A 14,932-nucleotide genomic window follows, 5' to 3' on the forward strand; every position below is an offset into this window, starting at 1 on the left:
TGGTCTAAAAGGGTCGTCCCTAATCTCTTAATGTGTCATGGGTGTGTTTAACGGGCAATAAACCAATCAGAGCCTCATCTCCCTTTCCCTTTGAAAGCCAGTTGTGCTCGAGCCACGAACAGATTCACTATAGACATGAGGAGAGACTGAACGCTTCAGTGTGTGTGTGTGTGTGTGTGTGGGGGGGGGGGGCATTACCCATGTCCCCACTTTTCAAAAGGCTTATAAATCATACAGGAGGAGTTTTCTTTAGAAAGTAAAAATTCAGAATGTTTCCTGTGATTGGTAGGTTTAGGGGCAGAGTGTGTGTGTGTGTGTGTGTGTGTGTGTGTGTGTGTGTGTGTGTGTGTGTGTGTGTGTGTGTGTGTGTGTGTGTGTGTGTGTGTGTGTGTGTGTGTGTGTGTGTGTGTGTGTGTGTGTGTGTGTGTGGCACGCCTTTAGTCCTGCAGTGACACTGTAAAGGAAATTGTAAAAGTTCACAGAGTTGAAGCTGTCGTTCTTATCTTAATTAGTCGGCTATTCTCTCTCTCTCTCTCTCTCTCTCTCTCTCTCTCTCTCTCTCTCTCTCTCTCTCTCTCTCTCTCTCTCTCTCTCTCTCTCTCTCTCTTAATTTAGCATTGATATGTTTGGCAGTGTTTGGGCTGTTCATCATTAAGGATCAGTGTGAGTTCAGAGCCGGGGCCGTTTTCAGAAAGATCCAAATGAAACATTGCTGTGAGTAATGCATGCTATAGTATAAGGTCGAAAAGGTTGTTGATTTATGCATAATGCTACATGAACATGCTTTATGATAGAAGAGAAGGATTTGGGCTGGGTGGTTGTTGGTCCACCATCAAAGGAACAAAAGCTTCTTGACAGCGTGGGATGCTGGGAATGACAGCGATACCAATGTTAAAAAACACCCACAACCTACGCAGCTCAAATGAGGAAATGACGTGCAAACCAAATAAGTGCTTGATTTAATTGCCAATTCTGGACAGATAATACCACGAATTAAAGCCCTACTTTCACCCTACCTTAAGGGTTGCATGGATTTAGTTAATATTTGAAGGTTTTCTAACAATTAGCATTGGTCATGAGGTAGAACATGAGGTCTGAAACGTTACAGACGTCAGTATGCATGATATTAGTGCGTCTACGGTCTCTTTTGCTCAATCCTTGTGCGTCCTTATCGACATTTTTGTCCTTTTCAGTTTAGTTTTTTTGTACACAAAATACTCACACTTAGGGCCTTTTGGACAAAAATGTCCACATTGAAACCCATTAAAACTGCTATTTTTAATCCCGTTGCCATTTAACTATAAAATGATGCAATCTTTGTTAATATGCTTTAGTTTTGTTGGCAAGGCTTCAGCATTTTTATTTTTACTATTTTTTACTAGATGGTGCCATTTTTTTTTCAGGTTTGGCGTATAAAGCAAATACTAATTTTATTCCAGTTTGACTTCAACAATAATCTGCCACGGGTCTTTTTTTAAAATGAGACCAAACTGAAGTCTGTGCTCCCAAGATTCATTTTTTTAATGACAGTTTTGCGACATGGACATTTTTGTCCACTATGTGTAACTTTTTTAAATCGATGCACAATGGTTAAACAGCGCTCATTAATTCACCAAAGCACATTTACAGTCATATTTAAAATATCAGAGGTAATGCGAGCGGATCGTTTCTTTCCCCGAGGGTTTCAGTGAAATATTAGGTATCAGTCCTCAGACACCGGCTGTTTCCGTATAGCACGCCGTAACTCAATTTATCAAAACGCTAGGAAGGAGAACCGAGGCTAAAAGCTTCATTGCCATGGCGTTAGCAAACTTTCAGAAAGGATTAGAAAAATAAAGACAGCAAGGAACTGGTTAGCCATCTGTCAATGAAGTTAAAACTCAGGGTTTCACTCTGATATTGCTGTAAATACGTAAATTAGACTTTTTTTTTTTTTTTAAACATCTAAAAACTAGTCAGGGGTCAAGCACTGAAGGTGGGATGGCACCTTTTTGGTGTTCCTATTCTTCTTCCGTTTCTTCCACTCAGGATGTCTATGATAGCCCACAGAACTGTATGGTAAAAAGTTATGTAATTTGGCACACTGATAAGAGGTCAGATTAAATATTCACCACAGCAAATCTGAGTCTCTAACTCAATCCCTCTAGCGCCACCAACTGTCCAAATTTTCACTTACATTAATTCTAATAACTTTTGAACCACTAGTGATAGAAACAAACTGATTCCTCCTAGACAGTTTGTCCAATTTTCATGAAAATCAAATCAGATTATCTTTAGACTATGATGGGAACAAGGTATGAAAAGCTTTTTTGATAAACCCAACAGTTCTTGAATAACACGCAAATGCATTCGACAAAGAGCACACAAAATAGGATGCGAGGCTGTATCTCCACAAGGCTTTCTCATATTCAGACCAAACTTGGTACAGATCTTCACAAGCATGACCTGAGACTATAAGCTATTTTTGCTTAAAACTTGTGAACAGTTTGCTCAAAAATCCTACAATGAGTTCTGTTAGATTCTACATGCTGTGTCGAATGTTAACGAATTTTGCTATATCGTCAATTTTGAACATCAGCCATTTTAAATTTTGTAATAAAATGGTGTATTTTATTAAAGCATTGGCGTATCGCTAGGAAACTTGATATGGATCATTGGCACGATGCCCAGAAGGTAAAAACAAATATTTGCAACTTTGGATGTGGTTGACTTGTTTTCATGGCAGTCATCTCGTTGTATTTCTGAATCCTTGCCGAGTCCAACAACACCAAACATGCCAGGTTTCGCCTTATATTGCACTGTATTGTTTATATGCTCATTAATATAACTGTCTATAATTCCTAAACAAAATGAGATATTTTCACACCATTTGCCAAGTTTTTGTAGGAGCGCACTCGGAGGACACTTAAAACAAATGGTGGGATTCTGGCACTTGGTGGCGCTTCAATTAAACAAAACATAAAATTAGCTTTATACAGTAGTATTTTGTTGGTAAATGCTATATTTTACAAACGCATTAGCGTATCGTGACAGAACGCAGCATGTGTCATCGTGCACGTGCCTTAAAGGTGCTCTGATTCGAGACCACCTTGTGGTCAAACGTTGTAATGAAATTTCCCCAAAAAATGCAAATAACTTTTGATTAATGTAGCCTATTTTAATGAAACGGGTCTTCATATATTCCTTGGGTTATGCCGAGAACAACGATACCAATTATATCTATACCAATTATGAACTTCTTGTTCTCCATGTTGAATTTCTTTGAAAACCTATTTGTCAGCAAAACGTTATCGAAAGCTTTTCTCTGCAACGCTTTGGCATATCGACACCAAACAGTTTGTGTGTCATTGTCACCTCACACTGACCACACCATAATAATGTGATAATAGCGCCACCTATTGGTCAAAAGTGATAAGCAATTTATCTATATTATAGTTAATGGGATTGTATTTGTGATTTTTCAGCCATTTTGCTTGAAATAATCTAAAAAAAAATGTTGCAATTGTTCTAAAGCTTCCAGCCATGCATGTTTTTGTGTGGTTTTTTTTGCTATGCTTGGCTATATTTTAAATGGCACTGCATGTTTAAAATGTCCAGTCTTTTACTTTCATGGCTAGACAAAGGTTGTTTTAATAAAACATTTAAAGGAGGTCAGTTGTCTTCATAGTGTTTTCAAAGAAATAAAGAAATGTCGTTTTTCAGCTTGCCCGTTTTAAACAGTGTGTGTGAAGAAAGATGCTTTTAAAAACATTAATTTTTGGAGCACTTGTGTCCATCAATGTATTAACACCTACTGATAATCTTTCCCAACAACCTGAGGATTGTTGCCAAGCAAGCCTGCCCAGATTTTATGAACTTTACAGTGGTTTGCTGTTATGAAAATGTTTTACAGGTCTGCTCATGCTACGCTGTTTTACTGTGTGTTCGGCCGATTGGTCTAATTAGAAGAAACGGGCGAATCAATTGCATGTTGGTTCCTGGTTATAGTTAGTGTCAGGATTTATTGACAGTGCGTAGAGAGGTAACATTATTCATCAGGTCAGTGGATTGAATCTTGCGGATGACGAGCAAACGGAGAGCGAGGATCAGGATGCATTGAAGCCATTATGAGCTGCAGTTTTTAAAAGCAGAGCTGAGCTGAAGCCCCGTCGCGGCAGAAAGGCGATACTGGCACAGGAAGCGCAAATATGGACCAGATGTGTTTGTTATTTAGCCGCGGCGGAGGACTAAAGGCTGCTCTGTTGGCTCGGCGCGTCTGCGTGCCGTTTGGCCACAGTTTCTCATTATTCCTCTCCCTGATGAGCCACTTCAGCCGACTGAATGGGTCTCAGTGTTTGCATGCGGTACGTAATGCTGAAAATGTGTGGTGGATCTTTATTGTTTGAGAGAAAGAGTCCATGTCCTTCACTCCTGTAAGAGCTATATTTGCACAGAACACACAGTGCAAATCATTGGGGTCAAGATATTTTGTGTGTGTGTGTGTGTGTATGGGGGGTGGGGGGGGCATGTTTTTGTGACATATGAGGACACAAATGTGTATAATGCCATGGGTATGACACAGGTATTACAGGAGAGGGTGAAATATGAGGACATTACCCATGGCCCCACTTTACAAAAGGCTTATAAATCACACAGGAGGAGTTTTTATGAGAAAGTAAAAATGCAGAATGTTTCCTGTGATGGGTAGGTTTAGGGGCAGTGTGTGTGTGTGTGTGTGTGTGTGTGTGTGAGCCTGTTTATGTGGTTTATGAGGACACAAATTTGTATAACTACATGGGTATTACACTGGTATTATACTATAAATGTGGTTTATGAGGACATATCAAATGTCCCCATAATTCAAATGGCCTTAAAAACATACTAAATGATGTTTTTTTGAGAAAGTAAAAATGCAGAATGTTTCCTGTGATGGGTAGGTTTAGGGGCAGTGTAAGGGGATAGAAAATACGGTTTGTACGGTATAAAAACCATTACGCCTATGGAGAGTCCCTGTAAACCACATAGACCAACATGTGTGTGTGTGTGTGTGTGTGTGTAATCAATCGCGTTAATCTCGATTAAAGGTGCACTATACAACTTTCCGTTCACTAGAGGCCGCCTATTCTAAACAAAGGCGTAGTTTGATGATGGCAAGTGTGAGCGCAGCATCTTGGGAGATGTGGTCTTCAAATCACAGCCGGTGGAAAATAGGACTCGGGCAGAAATCACGTTCATGCATGAGGTTATTAACGTTACTGTAGTCTAAAGCAGAGCAGGAGCTGAGCACGGCCGCTGGAGCGATTGGTAAACCAGCACACAGGACTTTTATTATGTCGGGACACAGTCGCCAAAAGCACTTACGCTTTTTCCGGTTATGATTATGAGGTAAAGCAGCTCTGTTTATCATATTAGATACAGTTAAGTGTGTTTAAAATGATGTTATGACGTTACTCTGTGCGTTCGCGCTGCTGTGACATGTTCACACTGCTAAGAGAAAAGCGCTTCTGCAGAATAAAGGTCCTTTCACACCGGACGCATAACGAAAAAGCGAAACGAATAAGTGAATATTTCACATGCGAATATTTTACGTCAAAACCATTCACATCAGCCGCGACACGAATTTGCGACATTTCAGAGCTCCAACATTGCTAAACATTCGCGGTGACAGCTGAGAAAACACGGGCACTTCATCATTAGTGAAGACGAGCTTTTCATTTTATTTAAAGGACCGAAAATAAGGATTTGGGAGCAGCCAGTCTTAAAGAACAGAGTCTGAAGGGGAGGATGCTAATCTTGTACAGGAGCTAAAACTTCATCATGGCCGGTTCTGCACTTACTTTCTAAAGTCTGTGGGACAATTTGAGGATCTCCTCCAGAGACGGAAGCGCATCTGACGAGACAAACCGCGCACTTCAGGAACCAATCGATGCGAGCAGATGTTTCCAGTCGAGTCACAATGTGAACATTTCAGTGCCACAGACGTACTGATGGCAACACGTTCACTTTCCATAATCGCGGATTCGTGGACACAATGTTTAGAAAAAAATCTACGATTTATAAAAGGTTATAAGTTATTGCTGTCTGTAGCATACAGTGGGCAAACACAGCAGCAGCTGCAATCTCATGAGAAACATTGCCTGGCAAAGGTTAAAGTTGACTGAATAGCTCGTGACATCAACTGGACATTTCGTCACCTCTGTTTCCTTGTGTCTGATTGGTTGAAGCTGTTTTTGTCGCGGCCAGAGTAAAAAAAAATCGACATCGAAACCAAAAAAATCAATGTTGTTTTTTCGTCGCAGCACATTCGTGTTCGGTGTGGAAGCGCTCATTACACAAACAGCTGATCAAAAAATAAAACCATCGCTTGAGTTACTCGCACGTTAAAATTGCGTCCAGTTTGAAAGGACCTTAAAACCGAGGGTAGCGCAGATATGACGCGATTGAGAGGCGACTCCCTCAAACGCTATGCTGACACATCCCGGTCCTGAGTTAAAATAGCAATTTTCTCACAATTTACAAATAGTTGGAAACATCTGGGATAGGGTAAGTACTCAACTGAACAAAATATATAACACCGGCCTAGTGCTTTTTGGATATTTTACTGCAAAAATCAGAGGTGGGACAAAGTCATTGTTATGCAAGTCACAAGTAAGTCTCAAGTCTTTGCCCTCGAGTCCCGAGTCAAGTCGAGTCAAAGATGAGGCAAGTCTCGAGTCGAGTCAGAAGTCAAAGCCAACAAGTCTCAAGTCGAGTCCAAGTCCTACCATTTTAGTTTCGAGTCACTTCAAGTCATCTTACCACAGAAATAAAAATTATACAAATCATGTATGTCTGTAAGATTTATATTTATTTAAACCTCTTTTTATACAATGACATTAAGCAAATACAGTAAAAAAACAGAAACACTAGAACAATGCACAGCGGCTTCTGTCCTGTATTGTGTTGACCTCATATGGCAAAACAGTTCAACTTTCAAATAGATATGGGTCCTTTTAGCCTAAACTTAGGGCATTGTGGAAACATTATGGGAATATTGTTTAGCTTATTTTTGGTTTAATTTGGTTTACTTTAATAATTTAAATTATTCAATTATTTTGTTTTGCTATACTTTTTATGCCAGCTTGCCATGGCCCCCCTAGCGTCCCCTCGCGGCACCCAGGGGTCCCTGTCCCCACTTTGAAAAGCACTGCTATAAAGCATATGACTTCAGTTTCTGGAGGGAAAGGGCTTTCTTATGACTTTTGAAGCAGTGAAAATATTCTTAATATTGCATACACTGAAACTGAAATATTATCGTATACCGTAGTGTATAATAGACAATGAATATTAACACAACAACACTGATATGAGTAAAGAGTAGTTTCAAATACAGCGTGAGGCTATAAGGGATTTTCTGACATCTGTTTCATATTCTTCTCAGGTATGAAGAATACCTAGAGGGGTGGGGGCCCAAAACAAGCCCAATAATATTATATTATTTATTATCATCAGTATAATTTATGCTCAATAATTTATCAATAAATGACCCTGCAACATTTTAAATTGAAATCTCGTGGAGTTTAAAATGCAAATACAGATGGGATTTTACAAAATTCTTCAAGTTGCAATAAAGACTGTGAACAGAAGAGGTTTGTAGATGGAAAAAGAGAAAAAGTGACGTGAAGGATTATGGTAACTCCAGTCGGAGTTATTGCACACATATAAGGAGCAGTGGTGAACATGCACACTATAAACCGTAAAAAGGATAAGCCCTGCATCTCAATGTGCAATCTGCTCAAAATAGTATTGAAAATTACTAATGTCACATAGCTACTATTTAGGATTATTATGCACTTTTTTACAGTCTATGATTGGGAGTTGGTGCATAGGAAAACACAGAGCGCTGCAATATAGAGACATGTTTATAATAATATACATTCGAACCATACCTACTGTTATTATTAGCAGCCTATACTTTTTTTATTATTTATTTTTATTTTTATAATAGCCAAATAATAATAGTCATAATAAATAGCCTACATTATAAAACATATTTTTAAGATTAAATTAGGTGGCTTACCTCCCTGTTTCCTCTCCATCTCTGTATATCTTTGCTGGTTGCATTGTTTGTAAAATAAAATAATGTATTCGTCTATTTACGTCTATGAACTATCATTACATTTATAACATCACATCACATGCCTGCACGTTGAACGCGATTTTTCTTCAAAGAGGGGAAGGAGGCGAGATGTATGAGGACGAATGAATACAGCACTTGTATCGTTGCACTATGCCTATTAGCTGTGAGAGACAGTGCCAGTCAATGTATTTAGACAAAACAGCGACCATAAATGTAAAGAAACGAAGTTGCTTGTCATATTTTCCTAACAAGCAACCACATTTTTTCAAATAAGCCCAAAAAACCGCGACCCGCAACTCGAGATTTTTTTACCGCGACTTGCCAAAAAAAAGAAGCCCAAAGTCACGTGTTGTACGCGGACTTGGTAGCTATGGATACTGTCGAATCAAACCAACGTGGGACTACAGTGATTGGATGTCGTGCTGGCAGCGCACGTGCTATCTGCATGCATACAGGTGCAGCTTTTTTTCACTGAGAGCAGCGCGGCCGTGTGAAAGAAAAATAGCCAAAAAGTTGCAAGTCTTCTCGAGTCATGAGGCTCAAGTCCAAGTGAAGTCACAAGTCATTGATGTTAAAGTTCAAGTCGAGCTGCAAGTCTTTGTACATTTTGTCGAGTCGAGTCCAAAGTCATCAAATTCATGACTCGAGTCTGACTCGATTCCAAGTCACATGACTCGAGTCCACACCTCTGGCAAAAATACTACATATTGCACCTTTAATCACATCCAAAATAAAAGTTTGTGCTATATGTGTGTATAATTTTTATGTTTATATAAATACACATTCATTTGTGTATTTATTTAAGAAATATGTGCATGTATTTATATGATTTATATTATATATAAACTATTTTTTCTTAAATATATACATGCATGAGTGTGTATTTATATAATAATTATACACAGTACACATACATATATGTAAACACAAACTTTTATTTTGGATGTGATTAATCGATTTGACAGCACTATTTTGATTTTTAAAGAAGTCTCAGAAACACTTTGTATAATGCATTATATTAATGCATTAATTATGCCTTGTAAGGCACCTTATAATGCATTGTAAAATTATATTAAAATTTGTAACCACAGTTTAAAATACATTATATTATCTTTAGAACGTATAATTGATTAATGCAAATATTATAATGCATTTTAACTTTGGTTACAATTATTAATGAAAATATATAATGCATTATAATGTAGATTATGAATACCTTTATAATGGATTATAGGATTTAAACGTTACCAAAGTCTCACCAATGCTGCGTTTATCTGCTCATAACTCCAGTAAAGCAGTGAAATATTCCTGCGTGTCCTAAAATTACTTTTACTCAGGTAATGAATCCACCATGTATCCACCTCTGTTTAAAGGCAGTCTTTCCAAATTGAAAGTTCGAGCTGGTATTGCAAAGTCGGCTCTTTTTCAGGAAGGGTTTCGTAACAAAGGGACTATACGTGTCGATTTCATGATTGACCGTTTGACCACAACAAAGACACAGTGTTTCCAGACAATGGACTGAGGTTCTGCTAGCACATCTCCAAAAGCTTTTAGAGACTTAAATGGAAAACTAAAGATGTGAACTGACAGCAATGAGCAGGATAGAGTCAAATTTAATCACACGAGCTATAAAACGTCCCTCCTCCGGGAGTGTCTCTCCTCTCGTAATTCACATAATTGATTTGAATCAATTCATTCTTACACTTCATTTACTTTAAGCCAGACAGCAACTACTGAAGTCTAATGGTAGAGTTTAATAGCTATTATCTGCACAGCATAATCAAACGTATATGAGTTTATAATGTTTCAGACAGAAGTCCCCAATTTAGGCTGCAAAAATACAGTAAAATCTCTCGAATATGCTGATTTGCTGCTCAAGAACAATTTCTGATTATCAGTGTTGTAAATTGTTGAACAGAAAGTTCAAAAGAACAGCATTTATTTAAAATAGAAATCTTGTGTAACATAATTTAATGTTACTTTGAATCAATTTAATGTATCCTTATCCTATCTCAATAATACTATTAACAGCAAACAACATCGATCGCTGTAATAAAGCATGCTTTGCTTTACACCCTGAGCCTTTACGCCGGATGTTTATTGTTCTCAGATACATTGGGTAGTATTTATCGCAGCATCTGGTTTCTAAGTTTACAAGATGTCAAGAAAATGAATCATCACAACCTCTGATTCATTTATAAAACTCGCAGGAAAACACTCGTCTGACCTTCCCTTACTGGCATTCACAGTCAGAACGCAACCGTATTAGATCAGAGACATACTGAACACTCTTATACAAACTGCTGTATACACTGATTAGGCATAACATTATGACCTTATGATTATATTATAATATATATATATATATATATATATATATATATATATATATATATATATATATATATATATATATATATATATATATACACACACACACACTCACCTAAAAGATTATTAGGAGCACACACTAATACTGTGTTTGACCCCTTTCGCCTTCAGAACTGCCTTAATTCTCCGTGGCATTGATCAACAAGCTGCTGAAAGCATTCTTTAGAAATGTTGGCCCATATTGATAGGAGAGCATCTTGCAGTTGATGGAGATTTGTGGGATGCACATCCAGGGCACGAAGCTCCCGTTCCACCACATCCCAAAGATGCTCTATTGGGTTGAGATCTGGGGACTGTGGCGGCCATTTTAGTTCAGTCAACTCATTGTCATGTTCAAGAAACCAATTTGAAATGATTGGAGCTTTGTGACATGGTGCATTATCCAGCTGGAAGTAGCCATCAGAGGATGGGGACATGGTGGTCATAAAGGGATGGACATGGTCAGAAACAATGCTCAGGTAGGCCGTGGCATTTAAGCGATGCCCAATTGGCACTAAGGGCCCTAAAGTGTGCCAAGAAAACATCCCCCACACCATTACACCACCACCACCAGCCTGCACAGTGGGAACAAGGCATGATGGATCCATGTTCTCATTCTGTTTACGCCAAATTCTGGCTCTACCATCTGAATGTCTCAACAGAAATCGAGACTCATCAGACCAGGCACCATTTCTCCAGTCTTCAACTGTCCAATTTTGCTGAGCTCGTGAAAATTGTCGCCTCTTTTTCCTATTTGTAGTGGAGATGAGTGGTACCCGGTGGGGTCTTCTGCTGTTGTAGCCCATCTGCCTCAAGGTTGTGTGTGTTGTGGCTTCACAAATGCTTTGCTGCATACCTCGGTTGTAACGAGTGGTTATTTCAGTCAAAGTTGCTCTTCTATCAGCTTGAATCAGTCGGCCCATTCTCCTCTGACCTCGAGCATCAACAAGGCATTTTCTCCCACAGGACTGCTGCAGACTGGATGCTCTTCCCTCTTCACACCATTCTTTGTAAACCCTAGAAATGGTTGTGTGTGTAAATCCCAGTAACTGAGCAGATTGTGAAATACTCAGACCGGCCCGTCTGGCACCAGCAAACATGCCACGCTCAAAACGGCTTAAATCACCTTTCTTTCCCATTCAGACATTCAGTTTGGAGTTTCAGGAGATTGTCTTGACCAGGACCACAGCCCTAAATGCACTGAAGAACTGCCATGTGATTGGTTGATTGGATAACTGCATTAATGAGAAATTGAACAGGTGTTCCTAATAATCCTTTAGGTGAGTGTATATATATCCTAATATTGTGCTGGTCTCCCTTTTGCTTGCCCATTTCTCCTGCTTCTAACACATCAACTTGGAGGAACATTTTTTCACTTGCTGCCTAATATATCCCACCCACTAACAGGAGCCGTGAAGAAGAGATTATCAATGTTATTCACTTCTCTGGTCATAATGATATGCCTGATTGGTGTATACACAATATACAAAAAGAGACAGGGAAAAAATAATAAGTTGTCTGTGATGTGAAATGGATCCACAGAGTCATTTCCCCTAGCCCTCTGGTCCTCTTCGTTTTAAGGTCACACTTAAGGTCCACCTCCCGGTCAAAACTGACCTAAATTAAATTTATTTTATTTCAATATTTTTTGATTATTATTTAGAATTTTGAGGGTATTTTGTGATAATATGCAATATTTATAATATTTTCATTAGCTATTTTTCCCCATTTAAAATAATACAAAATTTATTGCAATTTGTAAAAAATTAAGTGGCTTATAAATTAAAAAAATAAAGTGGCTTATAAATTTTTTTGTGTTTTTAGACATAAATACTTATTTTTATTAAGTTGTGGATTTGGATTTATACTTAGACATTCTCAAAGACTATTTTTTGTCAAGATTTAGATTTTTCTTTTTTAAATTATGTTGATTTGAATGTCAGCTTTTGCATAAATGTTACTACATTCAAACCTGAGCACAGAGATATACAACAAAATGTAATAAAAATTTAACAAAAATAAACAGGTGTGTTTTATCACCACATTACTGATCTGATTTTAACCTCTTATTTGAGACTTTTGGCTCAATTTTACCACATTAATAACAGCCATACTAGTTCATTTGTATGTGTATATTATTGTGGTTTGTGTGTGTGTCTCTGAGTGTGTTTACATGTGTGTGTGTATGAGTGTTTGTGTGTATTTTGAACTTGTGATGTTTTAGAGTGTAACCTCTTCCTTGTTATTTTTTTTTTTTAACAGCATTGTGGCTGAATTATTGATTTTGTTTCACACATTTGCAAAAACGTGCTGTGTTATAGTCGCACTATTCATGTGTGTGTGTGTGTGTGTGTGTGTGTGCGGTTGGTTGTGTCTATTTTGCACTCTTGATATTTAAGAGTGTCACCCCTACATTGCTATTTACTTTTTTTCTAGTTAATGGCTGATTTGTGGTTTGTATCACCACAAGATTCCCTCAGTTTGTGTTTTTGTGTATTTCCCATTCATTTCCTATGGCGGCCATTTTTGACCGCGAAGGAGACAGGTGTGAACGTTTTTTTTTACGACCGTTTAACATAACCGAAACATCTCCATGATTTTTTGGTGTGTTCACATGGCTAATGCAACAAAAGTCACCAAGTGTCATCCCATTCTGCTGAACCCAAAAAAGAGGACCAGAGGGCTAGGGTGAGAGTCTTTAATTGGACTGCATGTCTAATTCACCAACATTTCCTTCTTTAAACACACTACACTAGATATATTGCAGTGTCAGTCCGTTAGGGTTATTTATACTCCGCTCTGCTGCCATGAACTGATCAAACTCTGTTTTACAACAGTGTACTACAGCTTACGTTTTGGCCGAAGGTGGAAAGTTTGCAAAAATGTGGGACTAAAATGCGGTGGACAGCAGGTAACTGGCTTCGGCGTGAGATATATTATCCACAGCACATCTAAAGCAGCTGTTCTCCTTTTGTTTTCAAGCACTCATTCATGAGGCAGAATTTATTGGTCGGCCTTGCATTTTGTATAGACATTTTGGCAACCTAGGAGTCGTAATAACTGCGATTTATTAAATCAGTGAAATCTCAAACTCAGCTCAATGAAAAAAGGCTTTTAAAACTATAGACTAGTGTTAATTTCGTGAGATGAGACTAAATATGTTCATCAGCGACCTTTTTTTCCTTGACTAAGACGAGACGAGGCGATGACGAGACTGCACCAATGTCCAAAAACACGAAGATGTTTTGCATAAATTAAAAACTAAGATATAATCTCTCCATTTTCGTTTACAATCATCTCTACTTTTTATCATGAGATAGAATCGAATGGCACACATTTAAATATTAAAAATGAAAAGATTACATTGTAAAAATGCCTACATGTCATAAAGGATAGTCAATGCATTTATCAGAATTAGCTCTTTGCAGTAATCACGACTGAAATTGGATCCTTATTTGACCAATCGTGACAGTACACACACGTCTTTAACCCAAGCGGCTCCGCAGTTTCTGTTGAAGCCGATATGGAAGTGCCTTATGCTGTGTTCCAGGCCGGTTTTTGAGCCCGTAAGTTACGACTTCAAACCACAAACTTTCTATCGTTCCAGGCAAAGTCACGGCAAACTACTTGAGCGCGAGGAATTGCGGTCGCTACACTGAAAAAAAAGGTCAAAGCCTGAAATGTTTAAGTATAATCGACTTTGATGTTTAAGTTATTTCAACTTAGATTATGTTAAATTGACTTTAAAAAGTTAGTTAAATCTTGTATAACTCATGTTTAACATTGCTTAACTTATTTTAAAGTGTTAAAACAATGTGTTGCCATAACTTATTGGACATATAATTTTTTTACAGTAGATGTAAACAAAGCATGTCGGACCGTACGGGGCCTAACGCTCATTTACAATCATTTATATCGCCAAAGGTGCTTACTCCTTGCTTATTTGAGAGGAAAAGGAGGAAAAAACGGCGCATAAGGCAAGAGAAGCTGTTATACCTTTTATTTTATGTTATTTGTATATTTGGAAATTGATTTGGTATTAATTTATTCTTGCATTTAATGGACTGGAAACTAGCTAACGCTAAAAAAATAATGCATAACATTTGTGGATAAAAAATAAAAACATTAGAGCAATACCTTATTTTAATAAACGATTTGATTTTTAATGTAAGACTTGATAAACAGTGCATCCATAGGGGCTGATATTGTTGGTTCGCGGGCTATCTGACGTAATTCGGAGAACATCGATCTAGTACGAGTTCACGAGTGGGAAGTCACGAGTTTAATGGCCGCAACATTAAACTGCAGTTCATCGACTGGCCACTAGAGCGGCTCCAGAAGGAGCAGAATCTCATTGAGCCTCATGTTAAAATGGCCAACTTTACAGCAGAAAAAAAACATGTTTACAGCCTGGGACAAACTGTGGTTAACTCCAAGTCTTCCAGAGTCGCGGTCAAAGCTGAT

At 38.1% G+C, this 14,932-nt stretch overlaps 1 protein-coding gene across 2 annotated transcripts in view; it reads right to left on the reverse strand.

Moving 5' to 3' along the window:
* Window positions 1-14,932, reverse strand: part of LOC137064221 (piezo-type mechanosensitive ion channel component 2) — a 266,236-nt gene that overhangs the window by 201,135 nt on the left and 50,169 nt on the right. The gene's annotated exons all lie outside the window — the stretch shown is intronic.

The sequence above is a fragment of the Pseudorasbora parva genome, chromosome 24 (assembly GCF_024679245.1).
Source record: "Pseudorasbora parva isolate DD20220531a chromosome 24, ASM2467924v1, whole genome shotgun sequence".
Taxonomy (NCBI): Eukaryota; Metazoa; Chordata; class Actinopteri; order Cypriniformes; family Gobionidae; genus Pseudorasbora; species Pseudorasbora parva.